The sequence below is a fragment of the Mytilus edulis genome, chromosome 12, assembly GCF_963676685.1.
Source record: "Mytilus edulis chromosome 12, xbMytEdul2.2, whole genome shotgun sequence".
NCBI lineage: Eukaryota > Metazoa > Mollusca > Bivalvia > Mytilida > Mytilidae > Mytilus > Mytilus edulis.
In genome coordinates, this window is record NC_092355.1 from 20,789,557 (window position 1) to 20,802,303 (window position 12,747).

The 12,747-nt window shown below is 32.2% G+C and overlaps 1 long non-coding RNA gene across 1 annotated transcript; it reads right to left on the reverse strand.

Annotated features, from left to right (window-relative positions):
- Positions 1–7,809: 7,809 nt before the first annotated feature.
- LOC139497996 (uncharacterized) lies at positions 7,810–11,166 on the reverse strand. The gene is made up of 2 exons (XR_011657784.1): positions 10,991–11,166; positions 7,810–8,084 (listed from the first exon to the last, which is right to left on the reverse strand). It is a non-coding gene; the product is annotated as an uncharacterized lncRNA (long non-coding RNA).
- Between the last annotated feature and the right edge of the window lie 1,581 nt (positions 11,167–12,747).

Consider the following 12,747-nt stretch of genomic DNA (forward strand, 5'->3'; position numbering starts at 1 on the left):
TATTTATTCACTCGTGACAGTTAAATTTTGAAATTTAAAACGCGAGGCTCGCCGAGCGTTTTAAATATTTAGAATTTAACTGTCGAGAGTGGATAAATATCGTGTTACACGATCGCGAGATTTGGTGGTGAAATCTGTTTCTCTAATGACTTTCAAGCAATAGGCAGGCAAACTTATTGCTTCCTAATGAATGATCTGCAAAAAGATGTGTTCTTTCTATGTGACGCCATCTGGCATGGTCGCCTTTTTTCATGCCGTCACAATAGGAAATTCAGAGGAAAGCAAGAAAATTCGATGTCATAATCGGATTTTAACCAATGATGAACTGAGATCAAACGAACCACACGTTGATTAATTTTTTTTATACAACGGGTGCAGAAAGGGATAAATTCACGAAGAATTAGAGAAAGTAAAATACATAGCAGTAAAGAGGTAAAACATGCGGAGATAAATCGTTGTTTTGTCTATATTCCTCCGTAATAAAACTTCATGCATAGTTACATTGATATTAATACATGTACATATACTTACCAAAATCTACTAGAAAGTATACTGTTACAAATATGCAAATGTTGCAGTCCGATATTTCCCTCATAGCTACTCAATCGATCAATATTTTTCAACAAGAAAATTAACAGATAATAGTTTTATTCACGGTATACGATAATGAATAAAAATGATAAGCATTGGATGAAGCAAATATATGTTTCATGTGATGTTCAGTATTACTTTATGGCCGAATCAATGCTAACAGATGGTTTCAAAGACCGAACAAAAAACACTTTTGATATCGCATTGTTTGTACTCCATACAACTAATGTTTGTTCGAGTTCATACCGATGTTATCACTTACCGCAATGTTTAAAAATGAAGCATTAACCAGGAAATTAATATTTACAATCTGAAAATAAACGCAATATATTTTCTGATTAGCAAGTTTACATCGTTATATTTTGTAGAAGTTAAGGAAGTACACCACTAATTCATGGTCCTATTGCTTTCTATGTTAAATTCCTTCATTTCAAGCAGGTACACCTCTTTCATTTTATGTTCAAATAAAGTGGCAATCATTGCATGTCAAAGCAACACTTTATGTTGTCTTGTACTGAAAAATCAACATACATTTAATGGCATATAAGAAATAACTGGTTCCCGGATCTTCGGTTGTACCAAAATATGTACTTCAAATCTGACAAACAGACAAAATGTACCCTCTTTTTAAAATTTGATGCAGTTTTTTTAATATTCAAAATTATAAGTCCGTGTTCTACAATGATCACCAGTCCTTCAGCTTTTATTTGATGCCAAAAATACCTAAATATTTTACATATTTTGAAAGTTACACGCATGCGTAGGGACTATTTTGTGTTAAATATGTACTATTTTCTGGTATGTGCTTTCTAGCCGGGCCCGAATTAGTGGTGTTGCACCTTAAGACCTATAAAGCAATGAACATGATGAAGTCATGTTACAGGGTATTGAAATGAATTTACATGATTGATACATCGAAAAGTAATAGCATTCTGTTTCTATAATCCTTAGTAAAGGATTGCTGCTCACAAGGAATCGATTAATCCAAGATTAACAAATTGTGAAGTTAAAATCATCCCTTCGTAAATTTGTTAATCACGAGTTGGATGATCTAAACGATTTAATGTTAAATAAAACTACCTCTATTGTATCCCATTGCATCATTTTCAAAATAGCTCTACTGAATTAATTATACAACCTTGACAAACATATCAACATAAGCATCGTTAATACAGAAGGATAATTAGAACAGCTATTATTCCTATCAACACATACGCATCGAACAGTGTATGTACGACAAAAGGTTAAGGGTGATAATAAAACAAAATGAATTATAAAGCCGAACTTGTCTTTGGTTCAGAGTTTAAAAGTAAAGCCAATTATAAAGTACAGTCAAACTAAGTGAAATGGTTGGATTAATGCATAACAGCCAGACTATGTTGTAGAATTGTATTGATAACGTACAGCTAAAACTATATATAATATTACCTTATAAAAAGAAATAATTTGCGGAATCGCAGTAACATTTAAGTACGCCAACAATAGTAATGAAACTGTAGCTGTACATTAATGCAAACATTTCCTTTAAAGTCAAAGCTATAAATAAATGCAGACACTGTTAATAATGTTACGCCAATCCGATTGTATAATGTATAAAATAATGCTAATCGCACCAATTCAATCATTCACATTGAAGACAAACATCCATCTAACAGGTGTTGGAATCAAGGTTATAAAGTGTATAGCCAGACCATATGAAATGCAATAAGAACCATACGGATTACAGGTGAACATAATGATACTAAACGTTTTATAATAAATGGAATCACGAAAAATGTAGTTATCATAAGTAACTTCTGTGCATATATTTACCTGCTGTAGAAGGTAAGCGACGAAAACCAATATACACCTTATATCAAATAATAGTTCCTGCATAGCTGTGTGGATTCGAACATTTTTGCCAAACAATACAGTGAACTGGTGTTATGTTCAATCTTAAATAATCATAATTAACTTGTTAATTAGTTAATTTGACTTTGAACTGGAGTTTGGTCACTGATTTCGATAAATGCGAGTAAATTGAATTGAGTTGTGATTATCCATATATAACGATTATAGGACTTGCATATCTACAAATACCGGATTTGGATTTGTCTGAATTTTTCCCTTAGTTTACACTTCGATAGATCATGCTGCCATAATACTTGTGTAATCTTCAACTATACTCAATTCATGTGCGATACATATGTATAAAATACAGTAGCTCTATATGAATTGAGATTTAAAACAAATAGTGGCATAACTAATACTTTCTTTTTAATGCGTAACAAGAAAATGTAAAAAAATTAAATGAAATCAACTTCCATGAAATGTCATGACCGATTTTGGTGTATAAACATCACGGCAAAACATGATATCATACTGAGAAAAGGTTTCAGGTTGAATATCAAACCAACTGCCAGAGTCTTGATTTTCAGAAAAAAAAATGGTGGTTTGAACCTTAATGGCTACCAAAACCTCCTGCTTGGTAATGCTTAAAAATCTGCTAAAGAGACTATACAACGTGTCAGAATACAGTACAAACAAACAAAAAACAATTAACACACAGAAATAATTTCAAATTAGTTATATAATAAAGATTTCATTGATTTTGTCAAATTTGAGTATTATGAAAACATGAATATGTAGAAGATTTGTTAAAGCCTATAACGATTATAGTACTAATAGATATACAAAGAAGTTGTATTAGTGCCAATGGAACAACTCTCCATTAAAGTCGCAATTTGTTAAGGTAAACCATTATAGGTCAAAATACGGTCTTCAACTCAAAGCCTGCGCTCCCACCGTCTTTGCTATATATCTGTACTCGGTTTGGTTCAGAATAAACATTGAAATGCTGAAACACCTTAAGAAAAAAGTAAGTATGAACATAACATAAAATAACATTATACGCTGAGGCTAAGGCGCTCTTACGTGTTGAATTGTTCTTTTATTTGTTTTTGTAAATAAACTCATCATAGATACCAGGATCAAGATTCTATATATACGCCAGACGCGCGTTTCGTCTAAAAAAAGACTCATCAGTGACGCTCGAATCAAAAAATGTTTTAAAAAGCCAATTAGAGTAATCTATTTCTGAGGTAGAAAATCCTTGGTTTTTTCAAAAATTCAAATTTTTGTTAACAGTTAATTTATAATTATGAACATATCAATAATAACTCAAGTCAACACAGAAGTGCTGACTACTGGGCTGGTGATACCGTCGGGGAAATAAATCTCCACCAGCAGTGGTATCGACCCAGTGGTTGCAAATAAGTTCATCATAGCTACCAGTATCAAAATTTTGTAAATTATTTACTTACTATTGAGTCTTTTTTTTTTCTCTTTTTTTATTGGTAATATGCTTAAACATCCCATCATTCTGTTAGTGTGCAAAGGAAGGTTTTTTGTATTCTTCTTTTTATGTTTTTGCTCATATGCTTTGTCTATATGCTTTTGTTTTCTTCATTTTTATATCGATTTTAAGATTATAAAACAATGTTGACTGCTGTACCAATATTTTTGACATTTTTACCTATTAAATCTGATTTTCAATATAATGCAATTGTATGCGACTTTCATACAAGTGCGCGGTTTATCTAACTATAACAAAATGTTTAATCCACCATTTTCTACATAAGAAATGCCTGTGCAAAGTCAGGAATATGACAGCTGTTATCTATTTGTTTTATGTTAGAGTTTTGGTGGGCCATTGAGGTGACAGACCACCAGTTAATAGGCCCATTCTGTTTAACCAAATTTTGCAATTGTCACAGCTTTCTAAATATTTTACCTTAAGTTCATAGAAACCAGGTATATCCTGAATTGTACATGTATCAACTTTCTACGGAGGGAGTAATTGGTATATAATTGGTGGTCTGGCCTCTTGATTATGGACTTTCGTTTCGAATTTCCTCGGATCTCGGTAATTGTGTTATTTTAGTGTTCAAAAGGACCAGACCAAACTCTTTATCTACAAATATTGCAAATAAAAGAGACAATGTAATAAATTTTATTGAATCTAAAACATGACTTGTACAAACTCATAACACATCTATAATTGTATACTTCTTTTTATTATAAGTGACCAAAACTGAGGGCTTCCGTCAATATCATGTATAAAGTATGAAGGAATAAGAAAATAAATTGCTTAACAAAATCTACAATTTCTTGAATGGCAGAGAAAGTTCTTTGAGGGAAATCAGCCGTTATCAATTATAAATAAGAAGTAACATTAGTTGAGATTGTCAAGTCTCATTTAAAGATTTAGAAGATTCAAATGAAGGTTAAATAAAAAAAAATAAGCAAATCGCATTGGCACCAAGGCAGCGAGGTCGTTCGATTCGACATTGGCATGATTAAAGCTGTAACAAAATCTGCAATATTGTTTTATTGGAATGAAGTTTTATTTTAATTTTTGATCAAACATTACTAAATATGTATTGATATATATGGACAAAAATGAATACTCATAATATTACATTCTCACGATTTTGATTTTAACATTTTGGCATTGCAACAGTTTGTGCGTATCCCGTTTTTCTTTGCACTAAATCTGTTGGGTGTGCACTGGTTGATACTTAAGTCTAGGAGCACAATTCATTTATTAGTAAGAATTGGTTTTGATAATCTTTCAAAAACTAATATTTTTTTTTACTTTTCTTATCATAATTTTGATTAATCAAGATCATTATCATAATACATAAACCATTAAAACTTATACGGCAAATCTTTAAATTGTCCCAAGCGAAATACTATTGGGTTCAACTTAATGATTACGAGTTGAAAGCAAACGACGTAAAATTTCACGATAGGGTATGATTTCAGTTGACTATAGATAAAAACTCTACAGAAACACGTATTAATCACCGTCAAAAACAAATTGCTTTCTGAATGTGTAAAAATATTGTCGTTGGCGTATAAAAACGTCTGTTTATAATGTTTTAATATAGCTTAAGTAATTTAGCTTCTTGAAAGTTAAGGAGCATAAATCTCCATGACTTCTTGAGAACTACATTTGAGTCCTGATCTTATAAAGAAATGATTGAAGTTCATTGATCGATTTTCTGCAGATTTCCACTCACTTTAACTCTTTTTAAACCTAAGTAACATCAAAATAACGAGAAACAATTTTTAAAATGCAATGTTAGACATCAATTAACATATTCCTATCAAATATTTATTTAACATACAGATACGCCTTATTTTTCTCGATTCAGATTTGTTTAAATTGATACCTGAATCTTAATTATTTTCATTTCATCGTAGGTACCTCATTTTATGATGTTGAAAACTAGTGTTGTGTTTTAATTTTGAACTTCTCTTACATAAATAATGTACGGCATATTTACGATCTTACATGTTATCTTTTAAATAACCGCCATTTTTTTGCAAAATATGGGTCTAATAACAAGTACTCGTTTGCCAGTTTTATTAATATAAAAAAAGAAGATGTGGTATGGATGTCAATGAGACAACTGTCCACAATAGACCAAAATGACACAGAAATTAACAACTATAGGTCACCGTACGGCCTTCAACAATGAGAAAAGCCCATACCGCATAGTCAGCTATAAAAGGCCCCGATATGACAATGTAAAACAATTCAAACGGGAAACTAATACAGTTTTCAGATAAATATATATGATACACATTGCAACACCGGCACATATGACAAACTTCGTAAAAAGCTAAAATATAATATACATAATTACAAATGAACATTAGAACCTATAGTTTTAACGATACACGTGACTAAATATATCTGCACTAACGATAATATATTGTCAATATTTAACACAACAAAAAAAAACCACAACAGTTGTATTTCACAAGCGCTCCAAAATGTAACTTTAGTATATGCCTCTGGATAAATATTGAATCAATTTTCACACACTAGATAAAACTGACAACGCTTAGGCAAAAACAAGAAAAGAGAACAAAAAAAGCCTACAAAACACAAAACAAAAAACCTTTACGAAAATCTGATGTGATCGTAAATGCAGCGGAAGAGTAAGCAGACCTTGCTTCACATGTGGCACCTGTCATATTGCTCATATCAGTACCTCGGTGCATTTGTACAGTGGGGACGACAATTGGGACAAATCCATTCTCATCTAAGAAACGGTCAACATACTCCATTACATTTTACGTAGAAGTATAGACAACAAAATGACATAAGGGAACACATGAAATTGATCAAATCAACAAAACATCATGCTGGACAACAATTAAACTAGGAATCTCAAAATTACCGAGATGAATTCAGATTAACCGAAAGTGACAACAGCTTTTATTTCACTGATGAATAAGGGCAATATTAGTATACCGCTGTTCAAAACTCAAAAATCGATGGAGAAAAAACATATCCGGGTAACAAACTAAAACTGAAGGAACATCAACTATAAGAGGAAACAAACAGAACAACAGGAACCCTGAAGTGCATCCAAAACAAACTCCAATGCAACATACATAAAACAAACTTTTGATAACAACTGACATATTCCTGACTTTCTATTTGATAATTTAGGAAAAGAAATGGTGGGTTGAACCTGGTTTTCTGGATAGCCAAACCTCCCACCTATATAAAAATGTTATTAAAGATCGCTAAATACTTCTCAATATCAATCGACAATCGTAGCATGAATCAAAGTCCTCAATTATGAAAATCAAAAAGTTTAAAAATTTGAAAACGACACATTTAATGATTTCAATGCGTCCGAAGCGCTTTTCTGGATTTACCTTCTACTTACTACTGAGCTGACACTGACACTCCTATGTCAATCGATTGATATAACATAATGGTGTGGAGGAGACTTCGTTTATTAACGCCTAATAAACGGTAGGAGACATTAAATTAAAAGTCATGAATACTTTTAATCTGTACTCCTTCATGTGTCCGAAGGAAAATTCTTGGAGTTATTAGGGACGACATTAAAAGTTCAAGTTTGGATGACAAAAAATTCATATAGTTTTTTCACTTACCCCCTACATCCCCCCCCCCTCTTAACTTAATTTCGAGAAAATTGATTGAACAATTAGGACATAAGTAAAATTGCTGTCAATTAAACAAAACTTACAGCAATTTTGACTCCCTCCTCCCTCAATCTGTTTGAATTAAGTTTTGTACCCTTCATTGATTTTTTTTATGTCGTCCCTTAATCTGGCGTTTAGGAGAGAAGAAAGAAAATCCAAGACAATTACCGATTGATAAATCAGAAAATTGACATATGCTTGGTATATGATTATCATTTGAAAACATCAGGTTGACTTTAATTACATTTCACAAATAAATTTTCTCTTCCCGTAACAGTATACATCGTATAAGTCTAATGCACCTTTAGACATAACAGCCCCACAATTTGCTACTTTATTAGGATGATTGAAATCAATGTTGTTAGGTTGGCCTGGCTGGAAATTAAAATAACCAGATATCTTTGTTTTGGTGACCCATTTCCATTCTCCTTCCTTTGTCTCGTCGGATGCTCCAACGTAAAGTGAGCGTAAATCGTGATCTAAAATTAAAGAAATGTTTTATCCCATTCAACATAAATTCTTAGTATACTGTTAAGCAATGAATGGCCTCTTTTAACAAGGACTCAATAAAACAACTGCTTTTGCTCAATTTCAGCAAAAGCACAATACTATAGTTTTGAACTGAAATCCAATCGAATGCGAATCGAAATTTCTAATCGCGTTCACACATTCCTTAGAAATGCGTTTTCGTAAATGCGAATTAGTAAATTCGATACAATTGGTATTAAATTGTGGTATGGAAACTTTTTAAATTAAAATTCGAATAGATTATAATTAATCGATAATAGATATAATTAAAGTAAAGCGAAATTGACACGCATGGCAATTCGTATTAAAATGTACAATGAGGCGTATAACGTTTCAAATGCGAATTAAAACTAATTCAAATTTGTTAATGCGAATCGAATTCGAATTATGTGTAAACGCAGAATGAAGCTTGCGATATTTTATATCATGGAAGAACATATTTGACTTATAATTCAACATAAAAAAAGATAACGGGAATAAGCATGAATCAGAAAACAACGGAATTAAACAAGTTTACCGAAATAGACAATGTGTTGTCCTTTAATTTGGTCTATCATTGCTGGATCACATTGCTATATTTTGAGACTTATTTGGTAAATTACTTAAGATGAAAGTTCCGTCAACATCTAAAATCACTATGGTGTTATTCAGGGCTCAATTTAGAACAGAAGGATATTGGGTGAATTTGCATAAATCAGCAATTCCATAAAAAGAAGGAAGATAACAATGGCTAAATCAAAATTTGTATGTATAAAAAGACAGACAGCAATAAAACTGTGCTATGTGGTAACAAAGTCGGATACTGTGGATTCATTATTATCCTTCGGGTACCAATTTTCGTGGATTTTTTGTGAACAGGTAAACCACAAAAATAAATGAATCCACAGTAAAAGCTATATGTACAACGTAGTGAACGTACCTCTGGAACCCATTGACAATCTTTGCATAAATTATAGTCTCAAATTATGAATATAAAATATAAAAATTTTAAACGGACCATTATGTGTAAAACCATATTCATACAAGTTTGGTGTTCAGAATTTATTATTTATAATGTAGATAACAAAAGAATGTTTCAATGCCACAGAACTTAAACTTTGCACCATTTAACTCTCGAGAAAAAACACTGGTATCCCTGACGAAAACACATACCGACATAAAATTATAATTACATGTCAGTGCTATTAAACATTTCCTCACTAAATGACTTTATGGAAAAATTATATGGTGAATAATTACAACTAGAGGCTCCCAAGAACCTGTGTCGCTCACCTGTATTTACTGTGGTTTTGTTAATCATTTGTAAAAGGGTCAAAATCATAATCAATAGTTATAAATATCTTGATAAAGATCAAGGCCAAGTTTGGTTTTATTTGGCCTAGGAGTTAAGTAAGAGGCACAAGATTTTTGAAAAAAAAATCACAAAAAATGCCGAAAATGCCTTTTAAGGACAATAACTCCTATAAGATGTCAATTGACGATTTTGGTAATGGTGACATTTTTTGTAAATCTTACTTTGCTGAATATTATTGGTATTAACAGTTTATCTAAAAGTATTTTCCTAATAACAAAAAACTGCAAAATTTACTTGAAATTACCAAACTCAGGACAGCAACCCCTAAACGGGTTATCTGATTTGTAAGATTATTTAATGGGTAGGTAGTTCGAAACCTGAAGAACATGTTTATGTAAAATCAGATTTGCTCTTAATTCTTTAGTAGCGGACGCCACCACGAGTTGGTTGACAGTTATGGATTAACCGTTTCACAAATGATATCGGATATGTACCTTACATCGTAATTACAATCCCCTTCCCTTTCATGAATGTGACCTACCGAATTAGACCATTTAGCGGATTTGTAATAACATGAGCAACGCGACGGATGCCACATGTTGAACAGGATCTGCTTACCCTTCCGGAGCACCTGCGATCACCCCTAGTTTTTGGTGGGGTTCGTGTTGCTTATTCCTTACTTTTCTATGTTGTGTCGTGTCTATTTTTTGTCTGTTTGTCTTTTTAATTTTTAGCCATGGCGTTGTCAGTTTATTTTCGTTTTATGGGTTTGACTGTCTCTTTGATATCTTTCGTCCCTCATTTTAAGCAAAAAACTGTAGTTTACCTATATATTATATTTCTAGTCATGTCGGCCATGTTGGCCGGATGGTGGGGTCTTAGGACACAGTTTTTAAACAAGATACATTAATAATGAGTTTTGCCAAATGTGGTAAAATTTTTGTCATAATTTTCAAAGGGGAAGATTTTTGTAAAAGATAACAACAACGGACGACACCAAAAATTTACAAAAAATTGTAAAGAATTTACTTTTAAAAAGTAATTAAAAATTTTGGTCGTGTTGACCTATTATTAGATCCTAGTTTGCTGAACATTATTGCTGATAACAGTTTATCTCTATCTATAACAGTATTCAAGATAATAACTCAAAAAAAGAACATTTCATTTTATCCCATGCCAGTTTTCTCTAAATGCTTTAGTTTCAGAGATAAAACCCAAAATCTGTATTTCACACCTATGTTCTATTTTTAACCATTTTGGCCATGTTTGTTAATAGGCGTGGTATCGGACACATTTTTAAAATAGATACCCTTATGATGATTGTGGCCAAGTGATAAAAAACTCGTAGTTTCAGAGGAAAGTTTTTGTAAAAATTTACGGCGACGGCCTACACGGACGCTATGTGATGAGAAAAACATACTTGGCCCTTCGGACAAGGCAAGGAAAAAATTGAAATGCTGGGTGGACCTTAAACAAATTGCATCTGGTAGGTTAGGTTAAAGTGCATCATTGTAAAATTAATTGTACCTAAATCAAATGATATAAGCAATTATCCAAACTTACAGTAGGTATTTAAGAACTCTTTAGTTTCGTTGACCTTTAGTTCAGAATCTAGGACGAGTAAGTGGCTATTCTTGTTTTCACAATATGTTCTTGCTTCAAACCAGTCCAAATCAATAGCACTAAACAGCATACATAGTCCGTTATAATAAACAAAATCCCAACCATTACATTCTGTAAAACAAAATATTACATAATCATCAGTACTAACCTCATTCCATAGCGCGCTTTACATATATACATCCATTGTCATTAATTGATATGGAAGGCTTTCCATTAAATCTATGTCAATTTTGGTGGGAAAATGTAAACTGGCATGACATTTTTCTGATATGTGTTTATGTGTATAAAAGAGATAGATAAAGCCTTTGTTCATCGTGTAAACTCATCAAAGACACCAGGCTTAAAGTTCTGTTCGCAACACACGCGTTTATAAGAATTATCATTGGCACTCAAATTAATTAGAAGGTCAATTTATTAAGAAAATTGATTAATATTGAAAAAAAAATTGCCATAAAAAATGTACCAATAATGGATAAGTTCATTACGGCTGGAAGTAGAAAACCATAAAATTTCGAATAAGCTCAAAGTTTTATAAACAGTAAATAAGAGCAATAGTAGTATACCGCTGTTCCATAGTCATAAATCCGCTTCACAAACCAAAATTGAAGGAAACACATCAACCATAAGAGGATGCAAAACGGAACAATAGAAACACTGAACTGCTACAAAAACAAATGCCAACATACAAATAAATGGACTGAGTGATAACAACTGTCATATTCCTGAATTAGTACAAGACATTTTAAGAAAAATGGTGGGTTTAACCTGGTTTTATGGCTAGCCGAACACCCCGCTTATATGGTTATATGCAACGGTAAAAAAACCCACTGGAATGACAACATTACGTGACGTACATGTAAACCACAGAATATTATCAAACACCAAAAAGGAATTAACGACAGAACGCAAATACAGCACAATAGAATAATGAACTGTTCGTCACACGAAAGTACCAACGTCACATATGTAAATTTAAAAAAAATAGATTATATAATTGGAATTAAAATTGTATTTTCTAACCATTACAAGAATTTTAATTATATAGAATTTTGTAAGTATTGCTGTTATCATTTATTGTTTTATAACCATGTTGGTTCGTCTTCTTAATCAAACTGTTTTAAAACAAATAAATCCTGTGCATACATGTATAGTGCTTTAAATGGAAAATCATATAGATGTTAATGACCTAGGTGATTTATATCTTTAACAACACCCAACCAGATTTGTGTCGACCGTGCAAGGGCTGTATAGCCAGTCAAGGTCGTTAACATTAAAAACTTCCATCGTCGTCGTTACATATGAAACATAAAAACTGAATACATGAATTTTGGATGTTCGAAATACCGAGACACGTCTTATAGCAATGCAAATTTACACTCAGAAAAACAGTTATATTCGGGAATATGCCACGTTCAGTAATAGGAAAAAACATCGTATTGATCGACCAATTTGTGAAATTGTAAACAACACACTTAGGTAAATAGCATTCGTCCGACCCGCTTTTCTGGGATTACCTCCATCAAGAGCTCTCATAGGTGAAAATTTTAAATCGGCGGATGTGTAATACTCAAAACAGTTAAATGGCTATATTACCAAAAGGGGCCTTTAGATAAAACCAAATCCATCTGACATGTCTGAGGTCATCAAGGTTGTTAGAATAAATCATGTTGGAACAATTTACAAATTACGAATTGATT